Below are 16,775 nucleotides of genomic sequence, written 5' to 3'. Positions count from 1 at the left end.
AGAGAAACTTAGGTGGCATGATTTTCCTCATTTCTGGTAGATAGAAAATGCCTATAATCATAAAAGTTAACACACTGCATGGTATGCAAGGAGGTACAAATGAAATATTTGAAGTGTCAGAGTCCATGGAGAGTGAAAATACTCTAATTCCCTTAATATATTAAGTCAAGGTCTAATAAAATATATACCAGTAAATGCGTACTACAAGAGAGGAAAGTGGGGGGGGGCAATGTGAGAAGGGTAAAAATTTGAAGTGGAAAAGGATAGAACCCAGGCAAGAATCCATTGCATACTTCCCAGAATTGAACTATACAAAGCAAGGGGTAGTGTGAAATGGGGGTGAAGATGTTGAAGTGGTAACGGAATTCCAGGTGCATTGTACACATAAACTGCTTTGTTAAATGGCAAGTAATTCCATACATAACATAATATTTAGATACCTAAAGACTGGGGTTAATTGGGAGGAGTGGATGAGAGTATTGAAAAGGGTGACATTGATCAAGATGCACTGTATGCATAAACTGTTTGAGCGAATGGCAAATCCTTTGTACAACAACTTAAAGATAATAAAAATGTTCAAAAAATAAATTATGATAGTTGAATAGAGAGTTGAACCACAATTCAATTCACATTTAAAAATATTTTTAACCTGGAGGTTTGGAGAATAAGATTCAAATAATAAAACAATATATGGTATATTCACATAGAGTTGATAAAACTATATTGGACTTAATATGTGCACAAAATAATTAAAATAACTGAAGTATTCATAAGTTACTTGTGAAATATTACTGTCCTACTTGTGATGTCATACTAGAAATATTTAAATAAATTGGAAAAAATATTCAAGGGATTTCTCTGTGTTCTTCTTATACCATGATAAAGACTCATACTAACCTCAATTAAATTTAATGATATCTAGGAAAAAAAAGTCAATTTTAAATGTTTACACTCAAAAACAGTGTGGGTCCAAGCTTGAGATGAAATGTACCTTGCTAATTAGAAGGCAGAGGTTTAAAAGACTGATATCCAGGGCCAGATCTGATAAAAAAAAAAATTCGTGAGAGATTACAAAACCAAAGAGAGCTAGATATGGTGTAATTTCCCTGTTATCTCACGTTTGTGTAAGCCATAGATAAGAAATTATTGTTCCAAGGAGGGAGGATTGACCAAAAAGTAGGACCTCAGCTGAAAAAAAAGTCTAATGTGGTCAGAGCCTTAGCAACTTCATGGACTAGTAGTGCCAAAGGAAAAAAGAAAAGAAGAAAACAGAAAAGGAAAGGAAAAGATAGAAAAGGGAAACTATTTCTTCTTCATTCTTGTAGTTTCATGTCATTGGATACAAGAATTGAGAGTATTGTGTTTACTGTCAGGATTCAGGCCTCTGTAATATGAAAGCATTTATTTCAAGGAATTATTTTATTATTACTATTTATTAACTTATTATTAGGCGTTCATGGAGATTGAACCCATGGCTTTGTATATATTAATCTAGTACTAAATCTACCCCAGCTCTCTTGTACATTTTTGGAAATTGTTTATGAATTCTTAAATTGATAGCACTCTACTTTTCATCTTATCTTTTCTCTCCCACCTTTTCCCTTATGTATTTTAGTTTATGAGATGAAAACTTTCCTAAATTTTATCTTCTAAACTTAAAACTTTGCTTTTGAGATTACAGGGAAGTAAGTTAATTTTGTGACATCAATGAAAATTATATACAGATATATGTATTTCTCATGTTAGATTGATTCTTAGAGTTGATTGCAACAAGCAACACTTTATGTGGTCATATGCACATAGCTATTGAGCCATTTTGATCCTCTCCTAAAAATAGCTTCCCTTGTTCTTGCTATGTAAATGCTTAGAGTGTTGTTAATCATGTCTAATTGTAATTATTTGTCCTTTACTATCTATTGGATTAATTTGTAGATTTATGGACATATCTAGTTATTACAAATGAGGAAAACCATGCAGCATATATTTAATTGGATCTGGCTAATTTCCAGTCTTTCCATTTCCTCAGGAATGATGTAATGCCATTCTTTCCAATGAAAGCACAGAATTCCATCAATGCAACAGAATTGAAGGCCCGAAAGGAAGCCACTCCTATAGGCACATAATCTTTGATAAGGAAGCCAGAATCACAGGATGGTAGGAAAACAGCCTCTTCACAAAAGTGTGCTGGTAGAATTGGCTGTACACAGAAAACTGTAGTTAGATTCTTATATATCCCCCTGCACCAGTATCGATTACAAATTGATCAAAGACCTCAATGTAAGTCCAGATACCTTTAGAATACTAAAGGAATAGTTAGGGGAAACAAGAGAGCTCCTTGGCACAGGTCAAAACTTCCAAAATAAGTCTGGATAAATGGAATTACATCAAACCAAATCAATCATTTGTCTGACTGAAAAACCATGGAAAAAAAAAGAGATAGTGTAGCACAGATTTATTAGGGAGCAAATATACAAATGGGAGCCTCAGCCAATTCTAAAGCTTTACTCCCTATTCTAACTAGGTTATTTATAGTGTGTTGACATGAATATAAGAGTTTTTTGGTGGAGATTAGAATGAAAGCAACTAAATCTAAGACAGAGATACCATGTGAAATGAGTTGAAGCAGGAGAAAAACGAGATTAAGGCAAGGGGCTGTAGTTCAAAGCCTTGGGTTGGTGCAGCTTAGTAAGGTTTAGATGCACATGGGGATGGGGGTAAAGCAGGAGTGGTTATAATCAAAAGCACTGGTCTGAAGCCTCAAAATAAGCATCCTTGTGTATGTGAACCAAACTGTTTCTATCATGAGGTTTTATTTAAATTAATAGGTACAATTTTAGATTTTTGCAGAGTGAGATGGTGCATAGTTACAGGCAATTTCTGCTATTTCAGGTAATCCAATCTACTCTTTCACAAGTTATCCAGGAGCCAGGTTTCAACACAAAAAGTACAATGAGATTATACAAATGAGACAGTGACTTTTCCCTCTCATGAATCAAAATCTTGTCAAATGACTTCTGTCTTCCATATGTTCACAAAACATTTCTCAGGATCTTTTCTACTATTTTGTCTTCATTACTGATTTTCATAGTACTTTTTTGTTGTTGTTGTCATGTGTATGGGTCATTTTTAGGGCTTGAAATCAATGTTTAATGGGCTCCCTTGAATGTTTTGCTCATGGCTGATGACACTCTATTCCTTGAGCCACTTCTTCACCTTCTCTTTCTTGCTGGACAATTGGAGATATGTTTTCACATTTTTGTCTATTTAGGCTGCCATTGAACCAAAATCTTCAGGCCTTAGACTCTGACTTTCTAGGATTCTACAAATGAACGGCTAACACCAAGCTTTACTTTACTGTTATTTTAATTATGAGGAAGAAGAAAGTGGAAGTGTATTTAGGTAAGTGTGCAATTTTCAAATATAAGTTTGAATCTACTTGATATAATATAACTTATCAAGTTTAACAGTGAAATAAATGAATTTTACACATTCCCACAGAAATATAATTATAAACAAAAGGCATAATTGTTTTCTTAAGGCAAGTAATGGAACCATAAATTTCTTTCACGTTACAACTCATGTTTTACATGAGTTTAGAAGACTTCCAAGACTAAAACTAAATATATCAATTGTATGCAACAAGAAGCAAAGTGATTATAGTTAAGAATAGATATTTTATCACAGCCAAAAGATAAGACTTTTAGAAGTCTCACAAAAACGAAATGTTACATAAAGAAATTAGTCGATGTGATATAGCTTGATCATTACACAACATATAAAAGAATGTGATTACCAATCCCCTTTTCATAAATGATTAAAAATAATTAGGTAGACAGGTGCCAATGTTTCATGCTTGTAACCATAGTTACTAAGGAGTCTGAGAGCTGAGAATCATGGTTCAAAACCAGCCTAGGCAGGAAAGTCCACGAGTCTCTTATCTCCAATGAGCCACCAGAAAACTGGCCGTGGCCCAAGTGGTAGAGCACTAGTGTTGATCGGAAGAGCTGAGGGACAGTGTCCAGGCCCAGATTTCAAGCCCCACGACTGACAACAATTAAAAATAAATAGTTAGAAATAAACAAATAATTTGACATAAACATTAAAACATATTCTAAAATTTTTAAAGTCATCAATAGATATACTAGTTTATATAAATGTAGAGAAGTGTTTTCTGGTTTTAGTTGTCATTGAATCAACTGTATAAATCAGACATTTCTCACTCAATTCATATTTGTATGTTTATGTACTAATATGCCACAAGTATAATGAACTGATTTGTGATAGGCAGTGCTGTTTTAGTAATCTCCCTTGGATTTCTAACGTTAACCCTTCTACCAAAATCGATATGCCCTCCAACCTTGTCAGAGATTTCATCTCATTGGAGCAGAAAAGTATATGATATATTCATTGTTTGCAACAACTGTAACATTTTATTGCATTTCACTTAGCTGAGGAACCAACACATTCAAGTCATCTTAACCATGCCAGTAATAGCAAGATGTCTTCTGAGTTTCTCGGTCTCTTAAGATATGAATTATACATCTATTTTTTTCCTGCCTAACATCCTATATCATAAGAAGATCTTTTTGTGTAACACTGTGTTCCTGATTAGAAGACGAGAATAAAGGCAATAATGAAGATATCCAAGGAAAATATATGAAAATAATTAAAAAAGCAATCGCAGACTTCCTGTTTTCACCGGTTTCAATGAGAATATGTGTTAAAGTATCACGTTTTGTTATCATTTAAAGAGCAACAATTAAACCTTAATTAGCAGTGAAGAAGGGAACAGAAAACATTGAAGACAGCTTGACCTTGAACAATCCAACATAAGCTTAATGGATTTATCTTGTTTTTCTATGTAGTTGCCAAAATAATAGAGAGCAACGTTGAAAGGCAGGAAAATACCTAAGTCAAAGGACTAAACTTTTTTCTATAAAATAATTGTGAGGGTCTGACTCTTTCAAAGTCAGGCTTGCAAAGAGAAAGTGTATTTGCTTTAGTGTGCATAATAAAAAAATATAAAAAATCCTTTGTTAATATTTTACATATCTTGCCTAGGACTTGTCATGTTGGAGAAAAGGAAAGGTAGGAAAATGCTGAAGATTGACATTCCCCAATATCATTCTTATTTATCAGCGATAGCAATGGGAGTAGCCTTGATTACTCTTAGTATCATGATTGTTTACATTTAGAAGCATTATTTGTTGCTGGGTTATAAGCTGCAAACCCTTGTGTCATTTCCTGACAGGAAATGACTTAGAAGAGTAGAAACTATTTTCTACCTATATCACAATCTACAGGTGTAGATTTTGTTTCCATTGTATCAGGAGATGCATTTTTGTTAACTTTTTTGCACTATCTAGTGATCCTATAACATCCTATACCAACCTAGGATTGCTGTATCTTTACTGGATTCTCAAATTTCTGTTGGAATGATAAGAAGGAAAGAAAATTGAGTTTCTGTTTCTGTTTTACTTTTTGTTATTATTTTAGAAAGTGTAACTCAAAATGGTGTAATTTATCTTTATAATATTAGGAGACAGATTTCATTTCCATATACTTACCCTAGCCTTTTACATAACTTTGGTACTTAGTGATCCCCAAATGTGAAAATAAAGATAGGGAGCTTCTTATTTAGATATTATTTAGAATTTCAAGACTTCATTAATGCAAGGCCGTTAGTATGTACATCACACATGTGTACAAGGCCGGTGGCAACTTTTTCTTATTCTCAGAAACAAGGACATGTGGTGTACCTGTAGTTGCATCAGGAAAAGGCTGTAGTTGAGTTGGTTTACTAAACCAAATGTACTGTAACAAATTTTTTTACTTTTAATTACATTTTTATTATCTTTTTTTATTTTTTATGGTGAAAATACTGTACAGAGGGGTTACATTTACTTGAGTAAGATAATGAGTACATTTCTTATCAAGCATTGTAGCCTCCTCCTTTATTTCCCCTTCCCATCCCTTCCCAGCCTTCCCCCTACCCCCCCCACCGAATCTCCCCCCCCCCATCAAAGTTGTAAAGTTCATTTTCGACATGTCAACTTGTACTTCTCATTGTTGCAACAGGTCCACCTGTATCCTTATTCAAACGACTTGTTTTTCCCCTTCCACTCCACTAATTATACTGACATCAAATAAAGTGAAAGCAGGGCTTATACTGTGGGGGAGGGACATACGAAGCAACAAAGAAATAATCTTATAAATGCATTAGAGGGCTGGGAAGTAGCTCAGTGGCAAAGCGCTTGCCTAGCAAGTGCAACGTCCTGGGTTCAATCCCCAGTACCAAACAAGAAAAGACAAAAATAAATGTGTTAGAAACAAATGCATGAAAGAAAAAAACATTTAAATACATATCTTAGGGTTCAATTTCCTAACATCACCTTATCTGACCTTTTCTGCTTGACTCATACATATACTTGATATTTCAAATGAGGGAAACCATGGGACCTATGATTCTTTGGGCTTGGCTTATTTCACTTAATATATATTTTTTCCAAGTCTTTCCATTTCCTAACAAATGGGGCAATGTCTTTCTTCCTGATGGAGGCAAAGAATTCCATTGTGTATATATACCACATTTTATTGATCCATTCATCTACTGAAGGGCATCTGGGTTGGTTCCATATCTTAGCTATAGTAAATAATGCTGCAATAAACATAGTTGTTCTGGTAGCTTTAGTATGGTCTTGTTTGTAAACATTTGGATAAATGCCCAAAAGTGGGATTGCTGGGTCATAGGGGAGCTCTATGTGGAGTCTTTTGAGGAACCTCCATACGACTTTCCAAAGTGGTTGAACAAGTTTACACTCCCACCAACAATGAAGGGAATAAAATTAACTCCCAAAAATCAATGACTTTTCTCTATGCCAACAACGAGAAAAGTGTGGCTGAAAGCACCATAAAATTTTTAGAGGAATTTTGTCTTCAGAAGTATATATAGATAAAGAGATAGATAGATTGATAGATATAGATATAGATATAGATATAAAGGTTACGTGTAGAAAGTCATACATTTTTAGAGGGAATTTTCATCAGCAATATTTTCATATATCTAAATGTATGTGTAGAATGATGTACATTATACTGAAACAAACATCTTAAACCATTATTAAAATTTAACAAAATACATCAATCTAAGTTCTGGTAACTCACACATATAATTCTAACTATTCTGGAGGCTGAGATCTTAGAATTGTTTTCAAAACTAGTCCAGACAGAAAATTAATTGTTACATTCTTATCTCAAATTAACCACTAAAAAACAGGAATTAGCTCTGTGCTTCAAGTAGTAGAGTGCTTTTCTTGGGCAGAAAAAGGCCTAGGGACAATGCCAAGGCTTTGCAAACAACAACCACAACAAATAATATATCACATTAATTTCGCAAAGCATCTTTTAAGTGCTGTGAACATTTCTTAGAAAAATGAATACCTTCCCTTGGAAAATGTATTCTAAAAAGTAGAGAATATTTATGTCTATGTTAAAGACATGACTAGTTTGTTTAAGATATTTACATAATGATTACAAATTAAGAATAATGATAGTTAATACATTGGGACTGGTCTTTTATTCTTTTTTATGATAGTAATAAAATGATATTTGTAATGACTATATAAAATTACTCTTGTTTGGTATTTGTATTATAATAAGTGATAAACATTTTTAAATGATTTCCATAGAAAGGATCATTTTCTTAATGGTATTAATACTTTTGTAATTTAGAAACAATTAAGAAAATTTTTCTGAGGCTGGTTTGCTATAAGACTATATTTGTTTCCTTGTTCTAGTTTTCATATGTTCGTAAAAATTAAAATTCCAAAAAGTCAATGGATGTTGCCATTTAGGAACATGTTCATAGACAAGAACATTGGAGTCCTTTAAGTGGAATTGTTTTATCTGATTTATTATTTTCACAAATAAATCAAAATGATTGTGTATTTTGTTTCATTTCACTACTATTGGTTCTTATCTCGAGAACACATTTTTCCTAGCAAAGTAGAATAAAGCAATTGGATAGAGCAAGTAACATATGTCTTTCATAAAATGCAGATGCATAGATTTGTGTCTTCTGTCATTAGATAAAAGTTTCTTCCAGAAAATATCAATTACTTATAAGCGATACATAATTCCTAGGTAATCCAGTCATCACAAACACTTGTTGACTGAGTTATCGTTGTATACATTCAAAATAAACAGAATCACATCTTTGTTTCAAAAACTGTAGTTGACACATTTTTAGCCAACATAGAAAACATCTTTCTAGGTATTATGATTTTGTGTGGAGTATTTTTAACAACAGTTTTTTTTGGTTGACATGTAATTCACATAAAATATATTATCTCGTTTTATTATATACATTTTAGAACTTTGGAATTGAAATGTAAAATCATAGGTTTTCCAAGCCTATTTTTCACAAATAGGCATTTCTTCACATAGAAATGCTGTAAACTTTAGAACAGACATTAAAATAGATATAATTCTTTTAGTTCCAAGTATATTTTAGATATGAGACCCTTGTCCATTGTATGGCTCGTGAAGATCTCCCAATCCGTGGGCTTTATATTGATCTTGCTACCTATGTTGTTTACCGTGCACAAGCTCTGCAATTTCATGCAATCCCATTTGTCCAACCTTTCATTGATTTGTTGTGTTTCTGGTCTCTATTAAGAAAATTTCAGCCTGTCCAACAAGACCTAGGGTTTCTCCTATTGCATCCTGTAATGTTTTCAGAATGTCTGCTTTGTCTCCGAGGTCTTTGATCCATTTAAAGATGATTCTGGTGCAGAGTGATATCTAAGGATCTAGCCTTAGTTTTCTACAAGTGAGTAACCAATTTTGCCAGCACCATTTACTGTAGAGGCTGTCTTTCTTCCATTTTAATTTTTTAACTCCCTTATCAAAGATTAGATTGCTAAGAGTTCCAGGAAGATGGCGGAGGAGAAGTTGGAGGCTAATCAAGCTCTCGCATAGAAAGCAGTTTTAGAGTACCAGTGACCAGTCCTAAGCCAGAGAATCACAACAAGTGTGCTATCACAGGACAGAGAGTTAGGCCAGAGAAGGAAAAGCCAGGCAAGGAGACAGACCTGAGCTCTTGCCAGCAGCCGCCACTGCCACGACGGCAACGGTGGCGGCAGTGGCCGAACCCGCCATACCTGAATCACAGAGAGTCCAGGACGAAGGAGTCAGACTCAGCGGGGCAGTGGATTCTAATCAACACCAGCAAGAACCGACAGGGAGCGGACATCTTCATCCTGCAGTTCACAGACCAGAGACGACCCAGGAACCAAGACGGAGTGAGTAGAAGCCTGACGTCCTCACTCTTTCTCAGGGAGCAGAGGAGGGAAGGCCACCCTTCCGCCTCCCCCAGTACCAGAGATCTCCATCTTGGATACCGACAAAGCTCAGTGGAGCTGCTAGCACCAACTCAGGCCTTGGAAGAAATCTAGAGTCACTTAGCAGGTCACAAAAACCTAAATTGACCTGCCAGACTCAGCTCCACCCAGGGAAAAGTCACCTAGCTCAGGCACCAGCCCCAGAAGTGGCTTTCTGCACTGGGTAATCAGAACCATAGGCTGCGCCTCCCTTTAGCAGCCTTGAAAATCAATTGAAATTCAGTAAACATAAACCCTGAGTGTGGCTCCAGTCTGGGCTCTGTGAGTTTCTCACAAACTAGTCCCTGGGAAAAGCTACTGTTTTCTGAAAGGCCTCAACACTACCCAGAACCTGGCCTCATCACTTCATCTCCAAACTTGAGGAAAGAGCCATCTCCCTCTTTTGTGATACTCAAAGCAGATCTCCCACCCATTGAACTAACCTGGGAGGAGGATCGCAAAATCCTGGGTAAAGCAGAGCATTTTTCTGCCTGTCCAAACAAACGGACTTAAGAAACCAACCAAGCCACAGGACCACAAGCAGACCAGAGACTCCAACAAGAGGCTGATTAGGGACACAAGGGAGATACAGGATTTTTCCCACCTTCCCAAAAAAATCAAAGAACTTTTTTTTTCTGCTTTTTCTTCTTCTTTTTTTTCCTTTTATAAATTTTCTTTTCTTTTGTAAAACTTTTTTTAATTTTTAACTTTTACCTTTTTTGAAAAAAAATTGTTTTCTAGTAACTTTTTTTTCCTCTTATAATTTTTATTTTAGGGATACATGGGTGTGTGCCTTTTTCTTTCTTTTTTTCTCTTGCTTTTTTTTTAAATTTCTTTTGTTTTTTGTTTAGCTCTACTGAACTTCTGATCTTTTTTCTTTCTTTCTAATCCTTTTCACCTTTGCTTCTCTTTCGTTCTTCTTTATGTGACCTAATTGTTCTGCACATCCTCAGATAAACCTGTAGTTGACTATTAGATCCTATCTCCCATTGTGTACACACATAATCCACAAATTTATTACTCAATTCAAAACTTCTGAGACTTAAATCCCTTAATAGCAGCACTACCTCTTTATACCTATATAATATTTTAGGTATTTTTATTTTTAAATTTTTCACATCTCCTTTATATCCTTCCCCTTCTCTCATTATATTCACGTTCTTTGAATAGTTTGTTCTCGTGTCTGCATAATATTTGTAATTTTTACTTTTCTATTTTTTTCTGGTCTCTTTTTTTCCCTTTCTATTTCTTCTTTTCTCTCTCTCTCTACTTTCATCCTATCCAAACTATTTCCTGCTCTGAGATTAGGACTTAGTTAAGTTTACTTTCCCTGTACCTTCCCACATCACTCTATTCCTACTTTTTACCCACATTACTCCCTAAACTTAATAATTTCTGGTTTTCCAAATTCTTCTCTGCAGTTCGTAGCCCATTAATATATATCTGTTGAACAAGATTGGATCTGCAGACTATTGACTGTAGAAATTCTGACTTTGGTTGATGCTTGCCTTAAGATAGAGTTCTAGCACAAAACTGGTGTTATTTAAATCCCAAATGGGCAGAGTAAGCCGGAAAAACACAAGAAAAATGGCAAGTCCGGGGATCTCCACTCCCACTCAAGATAATCACGGACAGAACAGATAATGAATAATCCAGAGGAGAGTTCCCAAATAGCTCTACAAACACTGCTGGGAAATATGATAAACGAAAAGATTGAAAACATACAAAGGACTCTGTATGAGCATGATAGGGGAGAGAGGATGCAAACAAAAGGTCAATGCAGGAAGAGATTGAAAACCTACAAAGGACTCTGTATGAGCGTGATACGGAGAGAGAGGAGGCAATCCAAAGGTTTATACAGGAATATCATGAGCTTGAGGAAGCTACTCAAAAACGGATACAGGATTTGTGTGAGCAGCTTGAGAATACTCAAAGAGAAAGGCAGGAATGGCATGAAAAGGTTGAGAACACTCAAAGAGAACTACAGGAATGGCATGAATGGGAGGAAGCTAAGCAAACAGTAATACAGGAATTGAGAGAGCAGGATGAAAATACACAAAGATCACTAAAGGCATTCATGGGTTCCACTAACAAAGAGCTGAAGGAAGTCAGGGAGACCACAAAGGGAATGCTGAATGGAACCCTACAGAAGGAATGGGAGTCCAAGGAAACCATAACCAATCAACAAGGTGATTTGAGAATAAACACTGACCACCAAATTAAGAAAGAAAAGAAGTAAATACAAGATCTAAAACAAAGCTTCAACAAAGAATTTGAAGCTATCAAATCTGACCAATTAGAAGGAAAGAAATAAAAAACAAAGTAGAATGTCTTGACACAGGTTAGACCATGAAGAATATCGAATCTCGGGGATTGAAGACAGCCTAGATATTATAGAGAAAGAACATACAACCATCCAAGACAAGTCCAAGAAATATGATAGATCTATCCAACACTTGGAAGACAGCCTCAGATGAGCTAATCTAAGGATAATTGGTGTAGAAGAGCACCTAGAAACAGAATTGAATTGTCTACGAAATTTGTTTCACAGGATCCTAGCAGAGAACTTCCCAAACATGCAAAAAGGTAGGCCTATTCAGATACAAGAAGCTTTTAGAACTCCAAATAGATCAGAACAAAATAGGACATCCCACCGTCACATTATAATCCACACAGGATCAACTCAGACCAAGGAAAAGAGCCTTAAAGCTGTCAAGGAGAAAAGATTAATCACCTATAAAAGGAAACCAATTAGAATCACCTCAGATTTCTCAGCAGAGAAAATCAAAGCAAGAAGAGCCTGGAAGGATGTATGACATGCCCTAAAAACAAACAACTATCAACCAAGAATACTGTACCCAGCTAAACTCTCCTTCATAAATGAAGGCCAAATAGAAACCATCCATAGCAAAGAAAAATTGAAACAACACATATCCACCGAATCAGCCCTACAAAAGATTCTTATAGATGTCCTACTCATAGACAACTAACAAGACCACAATAAAGGCCAAGAAACTGCACCCAAACTGAGAATCCAAGAACCATAGGAAAAACCCAGTTTTTGCAGCCCCCCAAGAAGGTGGATAACATGGCAGGAACTCCCAAATACCTCTCAGTCCTATCTATCAACATTAACGGACTTAAATGTCCTATTAAGCGTCTTGGACTGTCTAGTTGGTTTAAAAAACAAGATCTTTCTATCTGCTGCCTTCAGGAGTCACATCTTGCCCATAAAAACAAACACATTTTCAATGTTAAATGCTGGAACAAAATCTACCAAGCAAACAGCCCCCATAAACAGGCAGGAGTTGCAATCGTAATATCAGATAAAATAGACTTCAAATTAAAATTCGTGGAAGAGATAAAGAAGGTCTCTACATACTAATTAAGGGATCTCTACTTCAGGAGGATATTACAATTCTAAATATCTATTTGCTAAACAATGGAGCACCCAAATTTATCCAAGAAACATTACTTTCCCTCAAATCCCACATAGATCCAAAGACATTAATTGTTGGGGATTTTAACACACCACTCTCCCCAATAGATAGATCAACTCGGAAAGAACTCAACAGAGAAACCATAGATATAAACAGCTGCATAGATCAACTAGTTTTAACATACATCTACCGAATATTTCACCTAGGAGCAACAGAACACATGTTTTTCTCAGCAGCACATGGAACATTTTCTAAAATAGACCACATTTTAGGCCACAAAGCAAACTTGTCCAAATTAAGAAACTTTAAAGTTATACCTTGCATTCTCTCTGACCACAAGGTAATAAAATTAGAACTCAACAACAAAAGCCACCAAAGAAAGTCTGGTAATAATGGAGGCTGAACAACACACTGCAGAATCACGAGTGGGTTATGGAAGAAATTAGAAAGGAAATTCAAATGTTAAAGCTATTCAACAAAATTGAGCACACAAATTACCAGCTCCTCTAGGACACAGCAAAGGCAGTACTCAGAGGCAAGTTTATAGCTCTGAGCTCCTACATCAACAAATTGGAGAGATCTGAAACCAACAATTTAATGACACATCTAAACCTCCTTGAAAAAGAGCAGTAAGATAAAACCCAGTCCAGTAGACAGAAAAAAATAATTAAAATTAAATCAATTAAAAGAATTAGAAACCAAAAAAACTATAGAAAGAATCAACAAAACAAAAAGTTGGTTCTTCGAAAAACTTAACAAAATTGACAGACCCTTAGCAAATCTTATCAGAAAAAGAAGAGAACACACCTAAATAAGTAAACTCAGAGATGGGAATGGAAACATCACCACGGAAACAACCAAGAATCAGAACATTATAAGGGAATACTTCTCAAAACTTTATGCTAATAAGTTTGAGAACTTGGCAGAAATGGACCTTTTCCTAGCAAATGTTGACATGCCAAAACTAAACCAAGATTAGTTAAACCACTTTAACAGGCCCATAACAAGCATTGAAATAGAAACTGCAATAAGAGACCTCCCAGCTAAGATAAGTCCAGGACCATATGGTTTTACAGCAGAATTTTACAAGGCCTTCAAAGCAGAGCTCACACCAATACTCCTCCAACTATTCAATGAAATTGAAAGAGAAAGTTCATTACCGAACACATTCTATGAAGAAATCATAACACTCATCCCAAAACCAGGCAGGGACTCATCAAAGAAAGAGAATTATAGACCAATTTCTTTGATGAACATTGATGCAAAACTTCTCAACAAAATTTTGGCCAATCGACTTCAACAATTCATCCAAAAAATCATAAAACACGATCAAACAGGGATTCAAAGCTGGTTCAATATATGCAAATCAATTAATATTATTCATCACATCAACAGTAGCAAGGATAAGAACCACATGCTTAACTCAATAGATGCAGAAAAAGCATTCGACAAGATCCAACACCCGTTTATGATGAAGGTTTTGGAAAAATTAGGAATCCATGAAACATTCCTCAATACAATAAAGGCTCTATATGACAAACCTACAGCCAGCATTATAATTAATGGTGAAAAACTAAAGCCATTTCCTCTTAACTCAGGAACAAGACAAGGATGTCCACTCTTTCCACTTCTCTTCAATGTAGTATTAGAATGCCTAGCTACAGCAATAAGAGAAGATGCAAACATAAAGAGTATCCAAATTGGAAAAGAAGAAATAAAACTCTCCCTTTTTGCAGATGACATGATCTTGTATTTAAAGAATCCCATAAATTCCACTCCCAAATTCCTCAAGCTGATTCAAAACTTTGGCAAAGTAGCAGGGTATAAAATTAACCCCACAAAATCAATGGTTTTTCTGTATGCCAAAAATGAGAAAAGTGTGGCTAAAATTAGGAAAGCAACCCCATTTGTAATAGCTCCACAAAAAATAAAATACCTCGGAATTAACTTAACCAAAGAAGTGAAGGACCTCTATGATGAAAAATTTTAAAAATTGAAAAAGGAAATCAAAACAGAACTTAGAAAATGCAAAACCTCCCATGCTCCTGGATTGGAAAGATAACATGGTGAAAATGGCAATACTTCCCAAGGCTATCTACAAATTCAATGTGATACCTATCAAAATTCCAACTTCATTCTTCAAGGAAATAGAAGAGGCAATCCAAAAATTCATATGGAACAATAAAAGACCCCGAATAGCAAAAATGCTCCTCAACGGAAAGAACACTGCTGGAGGAATATCAATATCAAATTTCAAACTCTAGTATAAAGCCATAGTAATCAAAACAGCTTGGTACTGGCACAAGAACAGACCTTAGGACCAATGGAATAGAATTGAAAACCCAGAAATGAACCTACAGACCTATAGCCATCTAATCTTCGATAAGGGAGCTAAAAAAATAGAATAGAAGAAAGACAGCCTCTTCAGTAAATAGTGCTGGCAAAATTGGTTAACTACTTGTAGAAAATTAAAACTAGATCCTTATATATCACCCTGCACCAGAATCAACTCCAATTGAATCAAAGACCTCGGAGTCAAAGCAGACACTCTGAAAACATTACAGATGGAATAGGAGAAACCCTAGGTCTCCTTTGCTCAGGAGGAAATTTTCTTAATAGTGACCCGGAAACACAACAAATCAAAGAAAAGTTTGACAAATGGGATTGCATGAAGTTGCAGAGCTTCTGCACGGCAAAGGACATAGCTAGCAAGATCAATAGAAAGCCCACGGATTGGGAGATCTTCACTAGCCATACAACGGACAAGGGTCTCATATCTAAAATATATTTGGAACTCACAAAATTAAATCCCCCAACAACAAATCCACAAAGAAACAACTGCCCAATAAATAAGTGGGCTAAAGTCTTAAAGAGAAACTTCTTTGAAGAAGAAAGGATAGCCTAGAGACACATGAAGAAATGCTCAACCTCCCCAGCCATAAAGGAAATGCAAATCAAAACAACATTGTGATACCACCTCACCCCAGTTAGAATGGCAAAAATCAAGAACTCTAATAACAACAGATGCTGGAGGGGATGTGGACAGAAGGGAACCTTACTTCATTGTTGGTGTGAGTGTAAACTTGTTCAACCACTTTGGAAAGCAGTACGGAAGTTTCTCAAAAGACTTCACATAGAGCTCCCCTATGACCCAGCAATCCCACTTTTGGGCATTTACCCAAATGTTTACCCACAAGACCACACTAAAACTACCAGCTCAACTATGTTTACTGCAGCATTATTTACCATAGCTAAGATATGGAGCCAACCAAGATTCCCCTCAGTAGATGAATGGATCAACAAAATGTGGTATATGTACACAATGGAATTCTATGCCTCCATCAGAAAGAATGACATTGCCCCATTTGTTAGGAAATGGAAAGACTTGGAAAAATTATATTAAGTGAAGTAAGCCAAGCCCAAAGAAACATAGGTCCCATGGTTTCCCTTATTTGCAATATCTAGTATATGTATGAGTCAAGCAGTTAAGGTCAGATAATGTGATGTTAGGAAAATGAACCCTTAGATATGTATTTAAATGTTTTTTTCTTTCATCTATTTGCTTCTAACGCATTTATAAGATTATTTCTTTGTTGCTTTGTATGTCCTTTCCCCACAGTATAACCCCTGCTTTCACTATATTTGATGTCGGTACAATTTGTGGAGGAGAAGAGAAAAAACAAGTCGTTTAAGGATAACTGTGGACCCGTTACAACAATGAGAAGTACAAGTGGTCATGTTGAAAACGAACTTTACAACTTTGGTGGGGGGAGAGATTGAAAGGGGGGTGGGGGGGATGCTGGGAAGGGACGTGAAGGGTAAACAAAGGAGGAGGCTGCAATGCTTGATAAGAAATGTACTCGTTATCTTGCCCATGTAATTGTAACCCCTCTGTACAGTATGTTCACAATAAAAAATAAAAATAAAAAAACCACAAACAGTGTAATAAAAAACT

This window comes from Dipodomys spectabilis, unplaced genomic scaffold (genome assembly GCF_019054845.1).
Source record: "Dipodomys spectabilis isolate Male_0828 unplaced genomic scaffold, ASM1905484v1 ptg000633l, whole genome shotgun sequence".
Lineage (NCBI taxonomy): Eukaryota > Metazoa > Chordata > Mammalia > Rodentia > Heteromyidae > Dipodomys > Dipodomys spectabilis.
The sequence above is the reverse complement of the archived record's forward strand: the minus strand, read 5'-3'. Positions refer to the sequence as shown.